This window comes from Telmatherina bonti, assembly GCF_933228915.1.
Source record: "Telmatherina bonti genome assembly, chromosome: 6".
Lineage (NCBI taxonomy): Eukaryota > Metazoa > Chordata > Actinopteri > Atheriniformes > Telmatherinidae > Telmatherina > Telmatherina bonti.
In genome coordinates this window covers 29,214,552-29,236,379 of record NC_136624.1, presented here as the reverse complement: position 1 = coordinate 29,236,379, position 21,828 = coordinate 29,214,552, and positions in this window count along the sequence as shown.

Genomic DNA, 21,828 nt, shown 5'->3' with positions numbered 1-21,828 from the left:
TGAGGCACAATATCGCCCGACTAAGCCAATGGCAATAACAACTGCAACATGTTGGCCTGAATTAATTTTTGCATGAAGAGATTTTGGTTGAAACGTTGCCAAACTTTGCTTTTAGTCATCTATTTGGCATCCGACATTAGGTTTGTTAAATGAACTTGAAAAATCATGGAAGTCATATCAACATATATAATGTATTTATTTTCAACATTAAGCATTTTAATAGTTAAAACCAAGCACCCCTGGTTTGGGTTAAGCAAATTTGTTTGTGTTTATACAACTTATTTATTATAATGATGCAGTTATTTTAATGTGTGTAGTTTGTATGGTTGTCTTTAGTTTATTTACTCTTACAAATATTAGTGAGATTAACCTTAATGTATTTGTGGAAATAAAACTGATGTAAAGATAAATAGACAAAATTAAAATGTGTTAACTAAAAAAAACATTAAGGTAAATTAACTAAATAAATTAGCTTAACCTCAACAGAGAACACCGGACTGAAACAACAAAACTGCTTAATGTTGGGGAAAAAGTAACTGTGTGGAAATGATTTCCATTATGTTTTTGAAGTTTATTCAACAAATGAACTGAACTACATTGAGTCGATATGCAGAGTACAGTATATAAATATGAATAAATTATGTAAAGTACATTGAAATGCCTTTGTGTACAAAATATGATATCCAATAAACCAGTTTTGCTTTGCCTGCAGAGGCTTCAGTCATAGCGCTGGTTAGCTGTTGATGCAGTGTTGACACTAAGTCACACACAAACACAAGCACAATGTGTGTTCTTTTGTTGAAAACATGTCATGATAAACATCTCCCTCCACAACACTGACATTACAAAGTTATGAAACAAATTTATGCACATTTGTAATTTTGTTTTTATTACATTGTATCCACCTACACAGGCATTATGTGCAGCAGCTATAATAATCTTCATAATACTGATGATGAATTTCTATTTCTCACGAGCAGTTCAATGTGTTAACATAACAACAGTTGGTACAGAAAGTATTTCTGGTAGACCTACTTCAATGTTTAGACCGAATGACCACATTTGATGGGTCAAATATGGTTTCTGAAGATATTTTATTATTAGTTTTTTTTTTTTAAAATTTGGCTTCTCAGGCAGAAAACACACATGCATTTCATAGCTGAGAAGTCTGAGGAATAATGGTTGCTCCCTCAAATGGTCAGAAAATCACTGCGGCAAGATTTAAACATTAGTGGCAGCGTGCAGTAGCTAGTGCTTACCTGTGATGACTGGTTGCTGCTGAATGATTGGATTGAAGGTGGAGGTGAGAAGAACCAGATTATGGTCTCATATTCCGAAAGGAGGCAGGGCAGAGGAGCTGTATGCATCTTTCACATTTGCATAAAATAAGTCCCACATCTTACTTACTGTGGGGGAGCAGCTGAAAAGTTGTTGGTTATGTTGCACAAAGGGAGATGTTGAAGGCACAAGCTGTCAGGTAAGATATAAAAGATAACACAGGTAAACTCTGGGTAAATAATATGGAATAAAAACCCGTGGCAAACAGTTTAATGTCTTTTGTGCAGATCTTCTCCTTTAAAGTTACATTTCCAGGGTGACACCAGTAGTGGTTAAAATGCATTGAAATTCTATCTCCTCTTGAGCTTTCTGCTGACTTTGTTCTTGCAGTCTGCTTGTAAAGTCCTACAGCAGCGTAAAGACACATTAGAGTCCAGGATGTGGTCATGCGGCCACGTCTAATGCATTCCTTGTATTCTTATAGAGACCTTGTTGACACTTTGAGCTCATCCATATTTCTAGCTAGCCCTCTGACATCACCCATCAGAGGCCTCTACTACGAAGCTGGATTTTGTCTCATCCAGGTAAAGGTTTAACCCTTGGCTTTCCATCCTATGATGCTGTTTCATCTCTTACCAGGGTAAATCATCCTAGTGTCTTGCACTGACAGCTAACCTGCTCTGGAACAGGTTATGTTCTGGATAAGAGGTCAGAAAGTATAAAAGTGCCACCTCCTGAATCAACAATGTCCTGCTGACACTGGAGCACAAATCGTGCTAAGGAAAGAAAGAGGTTTTAAGAATAGATGGAGTCCTTTTCATGTCCCTGATGACATCTGAAAAGGTGCAGGTTTTCATTGGATGGGTATGTGCTATATTTGTCAACCGGTGGGCTGGAAACAGTATCAAATAAATTGTCTTGATTTCATCCACACAACAGACACAGTGTGAAGTAACAAAGCCTTGCCACTGACCGCTTTGATGTATATTTTTGTACTTCTTGACTTGTTCCAAAGTCTGTTTAGCTCCAATAGGGGTGCATCTGAAGTACCAAGGTTAATAAAACTGGTCAGACATGGCATAACTGCAGAACCAGTTGTTCAGCACAATTTCCCCCTGTGACCTCCGTGATCATTTTCTTACATTTACGGTTTATGATGTAAATTATAAAACTATTAACAATCTGATGAATATTTAGTATGTAAAGGGGAAATCAGAAGAGTCTTTATGTGCACTAAAAAACCTATTGGAGCAAGATAATGTATAATGACAACAATATAAACTGCAACATTGGCAGAAACAAATGCAACATTTGTGAAAATATTTAAAGATTTATAGGAAAACTGTTCAGTAAGAAAATCAGGGAGCATAAAAAAATATAAGGATGTGCATGGATCACCAAGGGAAAACAGAACGTTTGTAAAAATAAAAAATAAAACCTTGATAATAATTAAAAATAATTATAATAATTAGAAACTTTGCAAAGGTCATAAGACACACACTAATAAAGCAGAAATGAAATACACAAAAAATAAAATAAAATTAAAAAAAAAAATATATATATATATATATATATATATTTATATATATATATATTAAGGGATATATAAGGGAACACAACAACACAACACAATGTAACTCCAAGTCAACCACACTTCTGTGAAATGGAACAATTCACCTAGGAAGCAACACTGATCAACAATCAATTCCACATGCTTTTGTGCTAAGGGAATAGACGACAGGTGGATATTATAGACAATTGGCAAGACACACCCAATAAAGGCGTGGTTCTGCAGGTGATGACCACAGACCACTTCTCAGTTCCAATTCTTTCTGGCTGATGTTTGATCACTTTTGAATGCTGGCGGTGCTTTCACTCTAGTGGTAGCATGAGACGGAGTCTACAACCCATACAAGTGGCTCAGGTAGTGCAGCTCATCCAGGATGGCACATCAATGCCAGCTGTGGCAAGAAGGTTTGTTGTGTCTGTCAGCGTAGTGTCCAGAGCATGGAGGTGCTACCAGGAGACAGGCCAGTACATCAGGAGACGTGGAGGAGGCCGTGGGATGGCAACAACCCAGCAGCAGGACCGCTATCTCCTTCTTTGTGCAAGAAGGAACAAAAGGAGCACTGCCAGAGTCCTGCAAAATGAGATTCAGCAGGCAACAAATGTGCATGTGTCTGCTCAAACAGTCAGAAACAGACTCCATGAGGGTGGTATGAGGGTCCGGCGTCCACAGGTGGGGGTTGTGCTTACAGCCCAACACCGTGCAGGACTTTTTGCATTTGCCAGAGAACACCAAGATTGACAAATTCACCACTGGTGCCCTGTGGTCTTCACAGATGAAAGCTGGTTCACACTGAGCACATTTGACAGACATGACAGAGTCTGGAGACGCCATGGAGAACGTTCTGCTGCCTGCAACACCCTCCAGTATGTCCGGTTTGGCAGTGGGTCAGTAATGGTGTGGGGTGGCATTTTTTTGGAGGGCCGCACAGCCCTCCATGTGCTCGCCACCCTGACTGCCATCAGTTACCGAGATGAGATCCTCAGGCCCCTTGTGGGACCTGCTGGTGCAGTTGGCCCTGGGTTCCTCCTAATGCAAGACAATGCTAGACCTCATGTGGCTGGAGTGTGTCAGCAGTTCCTGCAACATGAAGGCATTGATGTTATGGACTGGCCTGCCCGTTCCCCAGACCTGGATCCAATTGAAAACATCTGGGACATCATGTCTCGCTCCATCCACCAACGTCAAGTTGCACCAAAGACTGTCCAGGAGTTAGCGGATGTCTGGTGTGTATATATATATATATATATATATATATATATATATATATATATATATATATATATATATATATATATATATATATATATATATATTTATGTAAATGCATGTATAGATATACATTTGTATATCTATATACAAATGTTTGTGTTTATTTCACTCCAATGTCATGCCTTCTCTGTGAAAGTGGGAACTCATTCTAAATGACATACCTGACGTAGTAATTCCTAATGATAAATCTATCGATACAAATGTGAGTTCAATGTTTATTTCATTAGTTGAGGAAAAAGAAGTTAGTTAAATGTTAAAACAAAAAATCTGCAGACTGTGATGATTGACATGTCATTAATTAAACGGATGACTGATGACATATCCAGCGACTGTAATTTATCATTCAGGACAGGCACATTTCCAAATATGATGAAAACTGCTTAAAATTACACCTTTGTAAAATTCTGGGAACAAACACCAATTCACAAATTATATGCCTGTCTCTCTGTTCCCAAGGTTTTCTGAAATGTTCTCAAAGCTTTTTAGTAAATGGTTGTATAATTTCATAGAAAAACAAACTGCTCTCTGACTGTCAGAATGGTTTCAGAACAAACATCTCTGTTACTGCCACTAATAGACTCAGCTGAAGAAATTACACGGTCCTTATATAAAAAACAACATGTAGTTAATGGACTTAGTTGTATTTCAGTCTGTTCAAGTAATGTTGAAAGCAAAACATATTGTTTTACTAGATAACATTCAAAGATTATTCAATGTAGAAGGGGGGGGGGGATTTTAGAGGAAAATTCAACTTTAATGTTTGTTTGTCTGCACAATGAAGACAAACATTCCTATCTTAGTTTGTGTAATTAAACTAAATGGAAAGCTAAAATAATGTTAAACAATTAAATAGTTTCATTTATAAAAAAAAAAAAAAGGTTTATTAAATAATGTGCATGTACAGAATGTCAGTGAAAATTTGCAGCTATTGATTGATACTGGACTGTTTGTGGAGTTTGCTCTTTTGATTGGCATGTGAATAGTTGACTGGGTTTCTGGTAGGTGGATTTTGTTGATGTGGGAGGTGTGTGTGTGTGTAGTGGGGCAGGGGTAAGTTTTGACTTCTTCCTATTCCTTTTCAAACATGGAAAGAAATGACAGGGTTATTGTTTATGACTGCCCACCTGCTTGTTTTCTTTGTTTACTGTGGTTTTTTGCTTTGTTATATTTTATTTTCCAACATGTCCAAACTAAACTAAATCAAGCTAAACCATGGAATGCACTTCTGCCAAGGAATTAAAATTTAACATAAACACACTCACACGGGGGGGCAGAGCCTCAAAAAAAGAACTCAATGGAAACAACAAGGACTCAGAAGGATTGGACCACCAACACGCCATTGTCCTTTTTTTTCTGTTTCTTTTTTTTTTTTTTTTTTGGTTAAGAGATTTTAGCTCTAATGGCAAAATGATGCCGATCTCCGCACAGTAAAGAATCTATAAAATTCCTGGATCCAGGTAATGATCAAAATCAAGTCACCGGTTCCGTATTCCAGTTCTGAAATTTCCTGAAAATTTTTGTCAAAATCCGTCCAGAACTTTATTAGTTCATTTACCAGCAGACAGACAGACAAAACATCGCTGCATACATGACCTCCGCCTTGGTGGAGGTAAAAATACAAAGAAAGGATGGACGCTGAGGAAGCGCTTTGCCTGAAACATCTTTATCATAATAAAGTGAAATTGAGTGATCAGAGTGCTGTCCCATTAATATCGTATATTCTCGTCATTTTTCTGGCAGCAGTGTTACTATTGGCCTGAATAATATACTTGCACTCTTCATATTTTTGAAGAATGATTTTCTGCCCCTTCATAGTAAAATATGGTGTCTTGCAGAGGCTCTGCATGTTTGTGATTAGTCTGACACTGTATGTTAACTGATCGAGATGGGGAAACCTTGGATTTAATCACCAAGTTGATAACCAATAGTACAGCTCATGAGGACAGTAAATGTCTGGGTAAGTCAACCTAGGCAACGTGGACAAGTCCCGGGTATGTGAATCAAGTAGTACAAACATCAAAACGGTTGAAAGAAATCAATTGAAACTTGAACTTTCACTTCTTTTCTTTCTGCTTTATTCATTTCCTTCATCCTCTACATTTCCTCTTCAATTTGTTTGGGATTTGGTGTAATTTTGCTGATTATCTTGGTATTGGCGCTTTTAATCAGTTGATCCAACTGTGGTAAACAACTCTTCCGTTGCCATGACAACTCATCATGACTGTAATAAAAAGAGTCCTCAGAGAAAAATTGCATGAGCAACACAGCCTGCGAACCAGCGCGAAAAAAATCTAGCTGAAAAACTTACTTGATGGTGGTTGTCCCAAAAAAAATCCATTGTATTTTCAAAGTTAAAATGATAAGATTGTATTTGCTGTCGCCTGAAAGAACAAAAATAAATTTGTTCTGGTTATGTCATGCTTCACCCGTTGCTGGAGGGGCAACGGTTTGTGTAGGTGGTGTCCGTGTCTTTATATGCCATACGTGAGTTGTATCGATGTTCATACCTCTTCACCATCACTACCATCTGTTCATTGATACTATCCATTCATCTTGTTAAAGCTTTTGTGTCAGCAGAAAATCAGAAATGCAACGTTCTACTTCCTGCTTTTTCACATTAGCCACGCCCTTTTCAAATTTCTAACCAACAAATTTCTGATCTCATACTCCTTTTAGCCGTAAGTGGAAATTGCATGATGACCCCACAGTGTTAGAATATTATTGACGTTCTACCTTACAGGTGCCTGTTCCACCCCAGTTACAACCTCCCATGCCAGTTCAGCGTCATATTATAGGTGGGTCCACCCGTACTCACTCGCTGTCTTTCACAGATGACACTTACTGCATTGCCATTGCAGTTTTTCTTTAGCTAAATAAAAGACATATTTGTAAAGTTTTGACAAACTACAATTTGTTTCAACTGAACAGTGTTTAGCACATAGGCCACATAGTGTTATTTTGGGGTTTCTTCTTCCTGTGGAGGATTTGCCATTCCTCCCTCACTTCCCTTTCTAATTCCATGTAAAACTCTTGCATTTTATAACTGCTTTCTCCATACTGTGCCATCTCTACTGGTAATGAAGTGCTCATATCATTCCCCTACATCACATCCATGAACTGGTTGATGCAAAGAATTGTTTCCATTACACTTTAGTAATATATTTCTCTGTCAAAAAATCTAAAAAAAACACATGATGAAAGTGAAAAAACCTATTAATATTTGTTTTTGTTTTTTTGTTTTTTTATTGTAATTGTTTGTATTAGCAGTTTTTATTGCAATATTAAGGGTTTGTGCAATTCTGTGAAAGCCCAGATACTCATTCCCAACAAAGGTGAATCAGCCAAGGCCTGTGATAAAGACTACAGTATGATTGTTTTACCTACACCAAAGACTTTTGGCAACATAAAAGCGGAAAATTAACATTTTAAACCCTTTAAGGTCCTGGTCGATCATTTGGTAGAGGCAAATTTGCAGTGACTCTGATGAATTTCTTTAAAACATTGTGGAAATAAACCTGCCTGAGTCATCTCTACCGGTTTGTTTGGGTTTGTATAACCTACACTAAGTGTTTGTTACAACACTGCTGTTTAAAATTTCCACCATTTGACTGTTGTTACTTTATTATTACAACCTCTTCTTTTTATTATCTCAACCAATTCCTAAAAAATAATTTATTCTGTTTATTCTTGTCCAAAACAATTCAATTTCCATTCAGCTTTATTTGTATAGAACCACTTCACAACAATGTTGTCACAGGGCACTTTACATACACATCATTTCAAGTCAATTTATACATATCCTATAATAGAAACCAACTGATTGCATCAGGTCATGACTTCGATCCAATCCCCCATCCTGAGCATGCACGAGGCGACAGAGAGAAGGAAAAAACTCCCCTTTAACAGGAAGAAAACCTCCGGCAGAACCCGGCTCAGGGAGGGCAGCCATCTGCCTCGACTGGTTGGGGTTGGAGACGACAGGAAAGACAGAACAACATGTACAATTGCACTTAATCAGGAAGATCTGCGGGAAAAAGGAGAAATAAGTTAGAGATGGCAATATTAGCATAGATTTATACATTAAAACATTAGAGAAATAGAGCGAGGTACTTCTCAGTGCATCAGGTGACATCCCCATTGCTACATAAGTAATGGTTGGCTAGACTACCCATAACTATAAGAGCAATAAGCATAACTTGGATAGTTGGGTCCCGAACATGCAGACTCCAACTCAGGAGATGCTCATATCCTATCTATAAGAATCATGAAAAAGGAAGGTTTTCAGCTCGATCTTAAAGGTGTGGAGGGAATCAGCCTCCCGGACCCACGGTGGGAGCTGGTTCCATAGGAGAGGAGCCTGATAGCTAAAGGCCCTTCCTCCCATAGTACTCTTTGAGACTCTGGGAACCGCAAGTAAACCTGCAGTCTGAGAGCGAAGTGCTCTATTTGGAATATATGGAACTATGAGATCTTTTATGTACAATGGAGCTTGGTCATGGAGAGCTTTATATGTGAGGAGAAGAATTATAAACTCTATCCTGGATTTAACAGGGAGCCAGTGTAGAGAGGCTAAAACTGGTGAAACATGATCTCTCCTGCTAGTCCTCATCAGAACCCTCACTGCAGCATTTTGGATCAGCTGGAGACTTTTCAGGGCATATTTGGGACAACTCATAAATAAGGAATTGCACTAATCCAATCTGGAAGTAATAAAGTCATGGACTAAATTTTCTGCATCTTTCTGAGACAAGATGCCTCTTAATTTTTGCAATATTTCGCAGGTGGAAGAAGGCGGTCCTAGAAATCTGTTTTAAATGTGAGCTAAAGGACAAATCCTGGTCAAGACTAACTCAAAGTAAAACACAGAGAAACATTTTTCTCTGGTCTTTTTGTTTGTCTGAATGTTAAAGGGTTAATCCAGTGGCACTGAATGGCTAAGTTACACAAGATATTCTTTTGTATCCATATTTGATAGCATGCACTACAGACTGAAGATAAGTAGGACTCAAAGTGCAGGTTATCTTGCTTTTTAACTGAAGGTTAATATTTGACTGAATTTTACCGTTTTGGCCCAAATCCTTTTTGTTCCAACAGGGTACTTCAGATGTTACGGTGCAAAGCAAAAGGGTTCCTGATGAAATGCAGATGAGACACAAACTGGGGCTTCTAGGCACTTTTAAGTCTCCAACACTCAGTTTGTACTACCGCCACTGTGGCAACAAATACCAGACAAGGTTAGTGAGTATAAGCAATACTCAAAATGAATTAAAACATCGCTCTGCGAAGTATAAATCCCAGACATGTAAAGAAGTAGCTGTTTTAGCCAACCGAAATGAGCCGTGGGATTTTTTAGAAAAGGGTTTTGTCTGGGTGGCACATAGTGGTGACATATTTCCCCTCCTGCTCATGGCACATTAAAAAGTCAGTGAACGACTCTCCAGCTTGCTACTTAGCGGAGTTATGTGGCAGGAGGGTGTTGTTTAAGGCATCATGAGTAACTGGAGAGTGATTAGTGGCTCAAATGAGTGTAATACACAGCTTTAAGTTGGCAAGTTAACAGCTAAATAAACAGTATTTACATTATACTGCATCTAAGCAGTGCCAACTTCAGGATATTGAAATCAGTTGTTTTTTCTCTTTGGCAACTGCACATACACACACACACACACACACACACACAGGCATGCATGTCACAATTATTCATTGTTGTTGTATAATAGTGTTTCTCAGTATATTCATATGAGAAATATTGTATTCTCTTACCCCTCGGGTGAAGCTTCATAAATTAAAGTGAGAATAGCATCATTCTCGACCCTAACAGGTCATGTTCATTATTCAAACAAACAGTCAGCACAGTTTTCTTAGCCTACAGGTTCTATAGTCTCCCTGAAATCTGTTTAAAAAGTTGCATCAAGATTAGAGCACATTGTAATGAGACTGTTCAATCGTGAGGTCTCTTTAGTTGTTATGGGGAGCAGCTGCATAAGAAATATATTTGCATCTTAGCCAGAAGATTGCATTTTTCTTGAATGATTGATTTGCCTTGGTTTATTTATTTATTTTGTCTTATGTTTGTCAAGCTTTTATTTCTCGGATGCAGTAGCTGTTGAACAGTTTCATGCAGGCATACTATAGTGCAGCTGATAGGACTGTTTTCTAACTGCAGGAAGGGTCTGTGGGGGGACTAGACTGCAGAAGTGTTAAGATGGGTTGCAAGTGTCAAAGTAACATCCATGTAGATGTCAGGATGCCGTTTTTCCCCGCAGAAGATTCCATTATAACAAGATGAGGAGTGTTACTCACTTTACCTGTCGGTGGTTTTAATGGCAGGACATAAAATGTATATAGAAATGCATTATCCATATTATGTCTCGACCTCTTTCACAGCATCATCTACATCGACCTATTTTCTCTCTCTCTCTCTTTTTTTTTTTTTTTCCTGTTTTTGTAATGAGGCATTGGCAACATTCACTAGTAATGGGGTCTTTCATCACTCACTGCACAATGCTTGTACTCATGTAGCTGAACATATGGAGAGTGCTATCAAGATCTCTTCAGTGGTTTCAACTGAGGCACATCTCATCTAGCAACCTAACACAAATGGCATCGGCAGCGGGAGAGAATCAAGCCAAGGGAATCTGTATTAAATGCACTTTCCTATAAACACCACTTGCAGATGAATCACTGCCAATGTTCCTGTGAAATGCACTTTGAATTTCTATCTTTAAAGTTGGAAGAACGAATACAGAGACAGATACTTGATGAAAGACCTGTGTCCATTTTATTTGTCACTGTATCATCCTGTTGAGATGAGTGTCCCATTTTTCCACAAACAAGCCTGTTATTAAGTGTTATTTTTCATTAGTAGGAGTTATCACGCTGGGTCGATAAAGGATAATTCACCTTGCTACATCATTGATTTTCATTTTGTGTCCCTTTGTAATTTTTTGTCCGTTCTCATCTTTCCACTGTGTCATGAAATGAGATGGCTGCACCTTTAACCTGACCTCAGCTAAAGAGGTTTGCTTTTAGTTGTTTCTCTTTTTATGTGTGTGTAGATTTCAAATTCTTATTTTAATTACTTTGAAACACACAATACAGAAGACTTTGGCGCTAATTAAATAAAACAAATAATAAATTTGCCGGTTTTTTAATTTTTTTTCTTGATATAGACATGAAACATGACAGAAGTCGCATTTTTACAGCTTTTCTGAGCGGTTTTGTTATTTGAGTGCTTAAGTAAAAATAAAATTCAGCTGAAGCCGAAGAGACAGAGCAGTGGCTGTTGTAACTCCACTGCTCTGTCTTTCAGCCAGGTGCAAAGGTGAAAGTAGTTTGATTCATGGAGCCAAAAAGTCCACAGAGGAAAGGTTGCTGGGCTGCTCCTGAAGCATCCAGTGTAGGCGTCTTTTAATCATGCCAAGTCCTTCCAAATGTTTCCATGGCTACAAGAGTCTCCAAAAAGAAGTGATAATTACAGCCCAAGTCATGTTTTGTAACTTTCACTGAACCTGAATCACAGCTATGTAATATGAGCAGTGTTGTGCATGAATGCGTTCGCTGAATACAATCATTTTACGTGAACGCTGAACTGAATGCAACACATTTGTAAATAAACAACTTAAACGTGAACTTGATTGGAGAAGGTGTTGAAATAGTCATTGCCTACATTTTAACTACCGCTTCATCAAATCCACACTACGTGTCACTCACCATGCACCATGCACTCAGCATAACAACTCGGCGACGGACCTTGGCGACATCAGCGCAGTCCCGCTCTGAAAGGTCAAGTGCTCGTCACATGCTTTGTGTGTTTACCTGCTTCTTTTGAAACACGTTGGTGCATTAAGATGTGCTTTTGATTGGCTTTGTCCAGTTTTTATGTTGCTTGTGCACAACCACGTGAGACGTAAACCGCCAAAGCTGCGTGAATATTACTTACTGTGTGAAGAAGATTCCAACAGTAAAAATCTAACATTTCTATGCAAGTTATGTCTGCCTGCACGATTAGAATATGGCCTCATTGATTTGAAGAGGCATAGAGTTGAAGCATCCATCCAGTTTGAGAGGATATCTTCAAGTCCCCAACCATTTAAAATTGAAGCCATTGGGAAAGGGTAAGACCCCATGCCAACAGCCCGAAACTTTAACAACACCCACAGCAGTCAGGAGCATGACGTCCCAACAGGTTAGTTGATTATTTACGGGTTTCTTAAGTTCAGGGTTTCATGCTCAGTTCTAACTTCAAGCAAGTAAAATTAGCTGAGCTTTATACCAGATCAGGATTGAAATGATGAATTATTAACTTAAACTGATTTTGAACGGATTGATCTAAACTTTGAACTTGTTCACGGGAAGCACAAACTTGCAAAACACCAAACACGAGTCTGCTGTGTTCGAACTGCTGTGTTACTTTTGGAACCACACACAATAAGAACTTTACATGTTTATTATCATGACGACCTTTGATATTTCTGGAGATGGTCTTCTTTTTTGACATTTTGGTCAACAGCAAAATGATTGGATCTCTTTTTTTTTCTTTTCTATGTTACTTTAATACCCTGCTGTTTAACAAGTAGACACACACACAATGACAGTTATACACACTGGCAGGAGAAGAAACCCTTCTTCACTGAGCTAAAGTGAATAAAGCAGGTTTAGTTTTCCACAGGCAGCTCATCTCTTGTTTTTTAGTGTACAGAAATCCAAACCACCGCAAAACCAACTAAGGAGTCACTTAATACTCTGATGAAAAGATTTGGATTGTTTTATAAACATTAAGAATCCAAATCTTTTCATCAACCATTCTGACAGAACATGCCTAAACATACTTCAGCTCCATTTCAGCATATGTGTGGATATAGTATGTTTATCCACATGGTTAATTTGTAGCAATATTTTAATTCATGGTTGTAAATTGGGATGGTAAATGTCCCAAGACTGTTGTTCAGTGTCAGACTGGACATATGCAGTGTGTCATAAAGGTTTAGCAGTACCACCCAGTATTCGCTTCCTATATCCACGTTTGTGGTTGATTTAACTCCTAAAACGCGGATTTCCTGTTGTAGAAACAGCTTTAAAGATGCACCTCTGATGCAACTGTGTGGGAAAAGAAGATTCTGTCAACATATTGAGCTGTTTCCAAAGTATGCCACCTTTCACCACCTTTCAGTATAAACAAATCAGCTGATCAGAGGTCACCATGGCAATATCTAAAATGGTATTTACTTCATATGTCATTATTACTTTTTTTTTAACTAATTTGTTTAAAATATTTTCCTCGCCCTAGCTGGGTACCTTTGATGCAATGAGTGTAGGTGTGTGTTTATGTCCTAGTTGCATGGACAAGTCCCTGTGTGGAGGTGTGTGTTTGTGTGTGTGGTTGCATTGGATTATACAAGTGCATGCTGGCACAGCTGTCTTCCATCAAGGCTTGTTATCTCGCTGCAAATATATACCCTGGATACGCCTTCAGTCAGCACCAGATCGTGGTGACACCCATGTGAACCCATCTCTGCGCACCTGACTGAGCTCTCTGGAGTTTCTATTGGAAAGTCAGATCCCGCCTTCTCAGTTCACCATCATCTCACAGCAATTCCTTCTGGATTACTGAAATTAACACCCCTAAAATCCCTTGTACCCAGAACTGCAACTCACCTTTCGATCCACTCGGCAAAGTACAACCCCAGTTCCTCTCCACCAGACCACCAAGACCTGCATTGAAAGACTCCATAACGTAGTCTCTCTAATATCAAACAAACATGCGTCTCTGTTCTTGGTTGTCTTTGAGTCTCGTGTTTTGGTTTCAAATCAACAACATTGTAAGTTCTGTTCAGTGCCCACTTGGTCTGGTTTTACCGTATGGTATACCTGCTCTGCATTTAGTTAGTTCAACTCAGTGTCTATGAACCCCTCACTGCTTTCTGTTCTCTGCTGGATTGGTATCATTATCTTGTCTTTGTTTCATCAAGTTCCTAATCCTAGTTTTCCCCTTGTGGTCTCCAAAGTCCAGTTTGCCCTTTTGCTTGGATTATTTTATGCATTTTAATCCTGCTGTAGTAGCAATTTTATTGATTTAACAACACATTTTCAATCCCACCATCCACCTGCTTCCTGCCTGATCCTATATTTGGGTCCTCCCTCCACACCTGAAGTGCACCATGGCTGTAGCTATGTTTACATCATGGTTGTCTGAAGTCAGTTCTTAAGGGCCACTGTTCTCCATGAATTGGTTGTGTCCTGCTTCAGCTCACCTGGCTCAACGAGTTTGGGTAGCACTTCACAACAGGCTGTTTATGACAACTTTTTCATTTGTATTAGCGATGTTGAAGAAGGGAAAAGGTAAAACCTGTATAATTATTGGACATCCTTAGGATCCACAGCCATACACATCTTCATTTAAATTAATGAAACTCCTCATCGAGTTCTTTGGAGCTCTGTTGACAAATCATTCATTTCATTCAGATATGTTAAAGAAGTTCTTAAACATTAAAGGCAGTGGATCCTGGGGACCAGGACTGAAAAACACTGGTTTACATGGACAAACTTTTAATCTTTTTGCCTGAAATCCATCTGTTTACATTGATTCTGGGTAAAGTGATTTCATCAAATGAAAAGATTTCATATTATAAAGCTTTTGACATTTGCAGTGTGTATTATTTTGGAGGAAGAAGAGCTATCTTTTTTCAGTTTTGATCATTTTGACAATTCCAGTCTTCCCTGAAAGTCTTTACGTTGGGCAGCCCCCACACGGTTCAACACAGAAACGATTAAATCAGAGAATGGTGATATTCGATCAAGAGAAGATGTGAAATTATTTCAGATCAAGGCTGATTTGATCAGCTAGCATGTTTACATGACACATTGATCTGATCAAACGTGCTACAGTTAACCACAGCCAGTGTTGCTTAATTCTGTCCAAGTAGTGATGACTAAACCTAAGAGAATGAGTGAAACAGTTGTTAAAACTAGCAGAAAAACCCCTACAGCTCCTTCACTAGGACCTCATTTGTAAGTAACACTCATGACATTTTCTGAGCTTGCGGTATAATTAAACAAATTAGAAACAATCATATGAGCTGCGTGTCAGAATGTGGGACAGTTACCCGTGGGGTTGTCAAGAAGTGATATGGATCTCCTTAAGGATGTACGATTTTACTGGATGCTGTCATCGGTTGTATTTAATGGCACATACAAACAATTTAAACGGACTGATGAGCTTGAGGACTTGACATAACTTGTTTTTTTGTTTTTTTTCCAAAGTAGCCTACAATATCTGCAAAGTGCAGTTTGGGCTGAATTCATACAACATAAATGACTTTGTCAAGTTCACAAATTTGAGCATAAGAGCAAATATTAGCAGAACAAAATGGTTCAAATCATATGTGCTTCTAGTTAATATTGGGATATGTTTAGGCTTTCATTGTATAATCTGTCAAAAAGCAGCAACAGCAGCCTTGTAATTGGATTTTATGGTTTTATGTTTAGGAAAGAGGAATAAAAATGAATGACGTCATTTCTCTCAGCTCTGCAATTAGCATTTTGAATTGATGTTTCATAACTGAAGTGCGTAACGACTATCCTGTTGTTATATAGGATCTTTTTTTTTTTTTTCAATCAGAATACAAGGATACTGATCCCTGAATATTGCAGTCTTTCCCTGGCAAAGCAAGTACCAAGTCAGTGATTAAGCTCCTTAGACCCCTTTACTTTGATGGTGATCAACCCTTTCACTTCCTTCACCCCTGCTGTTAACCTCCTTGGTGTGATATATGACTATAAAGTCGAGCGTTTCATTTCTTAAGGTACTTCTTTTATTGAGCACACCAAAACTAAATCAGCTGAAGAGAACTTCAAGAAAGAAGAAATTGAATGTGGTCAGGTGTACAGTGTAAGAGAACAAAATGAACTGAGGAATAAGTAAAACCTCCCACTGTAATTCTCACACTGAACGCTCCCTTTTATGGGAATGCCGAATACATGATGCAGTGATATGCCTTGGATTTGTTGCCAGAACCTGACTGCACTGTGTTGTTTGTGTACTGGGCAAACATTAGATACGGCCTATGGGATCACTTAAACTGGTACATGAGCACAAGGCACAGTGTCGACAGCAAGTAAAGCAACAACCATCGCCTCCCTGAAAGAAAACGTCCTTGAAGTAAAATAACTGTGATGCTCTGGGTCTCAGCAGAAATCTCCATCCCCAGAAGAGACGTCAGCACAGGCAGACCTGTTTTAGGGAAGGGGAGCATCACAAGGCCTGCAGGCTGATGAGTCACTTTGAGGCAGATCTGAGAATACTGTTATGGCTGCAGGGGCTGGAGAATTGTCAGCCACACGGTCTTAAGAGCTGCGGGAATGCACCTCCCCCTCACTTCCTCACTAATGTGAAACAATAGTGAATGAACCATTTTTGTTACATGTAGTTCATATCTATTGAGGACACAAGTTATTGGAATTATTTCAATCGTGCCTTAAAATCTGTCTAGATGAGGGGAAGCTTTGGAGTGCAGCTGTTCATAACAAACATGCAGGTATGTCTTGGGCAAAAAAGAATGGGGCCAATGACAATATGCAGGTAATAACTCTCTAGTAGTCATAAGACGCTTAGACAGAAAAGTAAAGATTATGTTGAAAGTTCAAAATGCCATAGAGCAGAAAATGAAAGTTTCTGTAGGGTCTTATCTCAGCTTGTATAAGAAATTACTTTTTTTTTTTTTTTTATCTTTCGAAGACTGTAAAAAGCAATGAACTAAATGCAGTGCAGAAGGTCTCTTCTAAGCAGTGCAAAAGATTACGTTACTCTATTATACAGTAATTTGAAAGAGAGGTAAAGGTTAATGATGAAAGAGGGGCTGCTGTTTGGGGCCAAAGGAGCAAGAATGGCTTACAGAGAATTACGCACAAATGCTTTACATTTATTAAAATAGCATATTAATAAGTCACATGTATTTTTTTAAATATTACAGCCCACCATTTGCTTTATCAGACTGTATATGATAAAATCATAACCATATAGTCAAGTGATGTGTGAGCTGTGTTAAAATGCAAGGTCAAATAGTGATAGAGAAATCAAACAAATATAACTTGGATCATGAGGGAAAGAGCTCCTAATTGTATAAATTGAGAGGAGAGTGAGGAAAGCTATTGAATGGGGTCATGAAAAATGGTACAGGTTTAAAGTTATGGATAAAAGATGCATGTAGAAAGAAGAGATGTGCCCAAAACTGGGAGTAAAGGAAGCAGCTTGGTATCAAGGTCTTTACTGTATGCTTTCATAGATTAGAAATTCAGTCTGATATCACCAGATCAATAAGGCACAGATGTTAAGCAGTATATTAGGATTATTTTTTGTGTTTTTAGAACAGGACAATAAAAAAAAGCTGCAGGGCTGAAGAGGAGTTTTAATTACATACGGTTCAGCTATGTCCTCACCAGAGCAGAAATACACTCAACACAGCAGGTGCAGGAATACATAATACTGCATAAGCAAAATAAGCTTTGATAAATAATTTATGTAGTCAAGATGGACAACAGTTAAAACATCATGGCCCTCTGCACCTGTATAGAAGAGAAGCACATGCAGATACCTTTACAGGAAAAAAAAAACTAATATTCAAAAACGTACTTGAATGGCGTATAATCTGATTTAGTTTTACCTAATAGTGAGAAACGGACTACAATGTGGACGGTGATGCTTGTAATAGGGAATGTCTTAGGTAAATCAGAAACTAATGGGTAATAAACTAGTACTGACTGGTGACCACAAAGACCAGGTTAACAAGTGGTTAGTTATGACATAAACTAGAAAACTTTGAAATCTGACCTTCAACAAATAAAAAAAACAAAGCTGTGAATTACTATATTTGATTTATAATTATGAAAAAAATAAACAAAAAATCAGAGTAAGATACCTCGCATGAAGGGTTTGTAGCACTTTGTTTCTAATTCCATCTGCACTTTAAACTTGCATCATTTTCCTCAGATTTGTTGTGGAAATAAATCCAGTTCTTTTAGCGAAACATCATGGTGACTAAAGCCCTATTGTGACAGGATTAGTTTTAACTAAGGATCACATGTAATTTGCGATAATTAGTGAGATTGTTTGTGATGTTAATCTGCCATGTTGGTAATTTGTAACAAAATAATTCCCCCCTAACATTACCGACTAAATTTAGCTGAACTCCGAGGTCCTGTGACAATGCTAACCCAATCTCTGTGATTTGGTCAGAAATGGGCAGGATCTGGTCTATGATTTGGCAGCATTTGTTTCCTGGATGCATTTTACTTCTATTTTGGTAAAGAATGGAAGCTGCATTGTAGTGTCTTGACAGCTTTTTGAGTCCTGGACAAGCAAAACCTTTTCGACCCATCGTATGGATGATAAAAAAAAAAAAAAGGAAATGGCTGAAAAGGATCAACATAAGGTACAAATGTGTCATGTATCGCAATGTGCAGAAAGAATATGTTACTGTTAGGAGTCCTACCACAATGCAAACAACCCGACTAGGGTTCACTGACAAGTTCCACGCTCCAGGGTTTTAGAGCGTCACGCTTTCCACCTGGCCCCCTGTCACACCACAGCAGAACATCTCCGCTGCAGCTGGATTCTCCAGTTCAGTTGATCACGCAATAGTTGCTGCACTTGCGGGCATTTGAAGTGAAAAAAAACAACAACAAAAGCTTATGTTTAAATATGCTGTACTCTGATTGTTGCATCTTTCTTGAAAGCAAAAATGTCTTTCGAGCTAGCACAGTTTATTCATACTACCATACTGGTGTTTTCTTACCTAAAATATTTAATTGCCTATGTATGAATCTATTTATCAATCCATTTTTTTCATAGACAAAAACCTGAAAATTTGGGAGATGAAACTGATCTGAGACAGCATGAAATGTTGTGTCCTTTATAAAAAAGAAAATAGTGTTGTGCATTTGCTGTTGTGATGGAAAGACACGGTTTAGAAAGACAGGAGTAAATGATCACAAGCTGTTTTTGAACCACACGAAACAACTTTTTCTCCTGGGAAGCTGTGCACCATCGCAGCCGAGTTTCTCTTAATGCACCACATCACGTGCTAGCAAGCGGATATAAACACACCAGCATTTTGAACGTGCCTCGCAACTGATTTAGCAAAGAAGCGCAAGAACACATTGTTGAAGGAATTGGGGGAAAGAAAGAGGGACAGAGCAAGAGATGAGACAAGAATCAAGATTAGACTCTTAGGAGAAGTCTTTTTCTGGCTGGAAAGCACTCACAGCACAGGAAGGAAGTAAGATGGATTTAGAATTAGCTGTCGATATGGCGCACATTGCTAAAAATCCCTTCAAAAGTTCATTAGTGCCTCTAACTGATCACACAAGCAGGATTGCCAGCTTGCACTTTTATCTCATCAAAGAAAAACCAGTGACAAACATTATTTCCATTTTCAAACCTTATTTTCTTAATCGTTAAATGAAAAGATCAATGTAATTATATTTGTCATAAGTACAGTATTGGCTGTTGGAGTTTCAAAAGATGCTCAGATCTGTCTGTGCATGAAATGTCAGAAATGACTTGATTATATAGTCTGTGTGCAAGATGCATTTCATCGGTAGGTCTACTCTTTCATTTTGACCTCATTTAAACTGTGGATCCAAAGAAGACAAAGAGTAGTTGGATCTTCTTTTATCCAAAAAGATAAAACTGGCCATGGCCAACAAGTTTAGCTTCTTATTAGGTTAATAAGAAAAACATCTTTGTAAATTTCAAATAAAGGGCAATTTTGTGTTTTAAAGAACACTTTGTTACCTCTAAAATATAAAAAAGGAAGTTAGACATTTCTGTTCTTAAATTTTCATCTCTTTCCCCGTGAAGCATTTGACTCAGCTCAAGCTCGACAGCATTCACATGCCCAAACTACTAATTTGGGGTAATTATTCTCAGATGATGATTCAGATTGTTTAATACTCATCTGACTGTCTGTTTAGATTGTTAACCACTTCTCTTCATTACAACTTGTTCTAACTTAAAGCTCAGTACAACAAAGCAACAGAATACACTATTTCCCGCGCTTAAGCAACATATGAAGATGTTCTAATCTGAGGTCGCCGCAGGATGGCATAGCTTTTCTCGTTCTTCCAAAAATGTGCCATCTGTATCTATACAGATTTGTCTAACTGTCACACTTGTCACGAGAATGTCTCCACAACTCCACTTACATTTTCAATGGACTATAAGTTAGACCTCAATCTGTCTGCGACCTGTTTGTCCCTCCATCCGTCATGTCAGAATCTCTTCCATCCTAGCCCTCGACATCTGCAGCCTATCACGCAGCCTTCCAAACTGCGCTCCATCATTAACATTCCACTGCAAAGCCTCATCCCTTCCTTTCTTCTTCCTTTCCTTTAGCCATTCCTAATATGGTTCCCTTGGCTGCCTTCTCTGCCTCAAGCTTCTCCATCTCAGTATGAGTGAATCAAGGAGTTTCCTTTTTTTTTTATGTCAGTGCTATTTCCTGCTCAGTTGCCTTTTTTTTTTAATCCTCCCTCTGCAACCCCACCCCTGTTCCCTTCCCTTATTTAAGCTCAACTTTTCCTCACCCTTTCTCTCTTACATTTCTTCTGCAGCTTCCCTCGTTATCAGTTGACTGATCGTCATTAGTTCTCCAGCTGATACAATCTTCACCCGAGCCTCCACCATCCTTCCCATTTGGGTCGCCCAATTTCAGCCTCATGGCTCTCTTCTGTCTGAACTGCTCTAAGACAACAAATCATCCAGGGTAATTAAATTGATCTAGCTCAGCTCATTCAACCATCACTCCCCGACACCACCCAGGGAAGAGAGTTTTCTGCCTCACAAAGCCTAGCCTTTCTCAAGCTCCACACTGTTTCAGAGACCTTATAACGACTGAGCTTTTTTTTTTTTTTATTATTATTTTCTCTCTACAGAGATGTTTTGTGATGGGTCTTACTAATCTGCACAGTGGAGCCTGAAGACCACTTATAATTCTGGACATAGCCCTGCAATTTAGTGGCACTAGAGAACTTGGAAGGTACACACCGCCCGATTGTCCTTGCATATCAAGCCCCAAGTCATCTGCACCATTTTAATCAGGCATTTAGCTGCACACCCTCAATTTAGAGTTCTCCGGCAGAATGTACTCTTAGGGCAACAAGAAACTCCACAAGAAACTTCATTGTAATCCTCCCTCTGGGCTTTTCCAACTGCCTCCCAAGCCACTGATGCTACAAATGAATGCTGCTATTCCTTTTCGGCTACCTCAACGACATCATCTGCATTATCCCTCGAGGTTGTCTGTTCCTTTCAGTCCTCCTGTCACTGGCTGCCATTGCTTTCCCTCCGCAAATTCATTACCCTTGATACTGCTTGTAAATTAGGCTTACAATTGGCATGACTTATTCTCCTCCTGGACCAGTAGCCCCTTCTCCTACGCAGACCACATCTCACAGACTGACAAGATTCAGCGCTGCACAGACGCAGGACTCGCCATTGGATTCAGGGTATAGCACAGCAGATGGTTCAACATTAACTGGTCATCTGAAATGTTACTCTTCCCTCCTCCTGCCACCCTCCATGAGCTGGTATGCAATTTTTGGAGCAGCTCTTCTTTTGGAGAATTAATTGCCTAAAAGGAACACAGATTAAACTGTTGATATCATCGCAGAAACTGTACTTAATCCTTTGATATCCTTCAAATGAGTGCTAC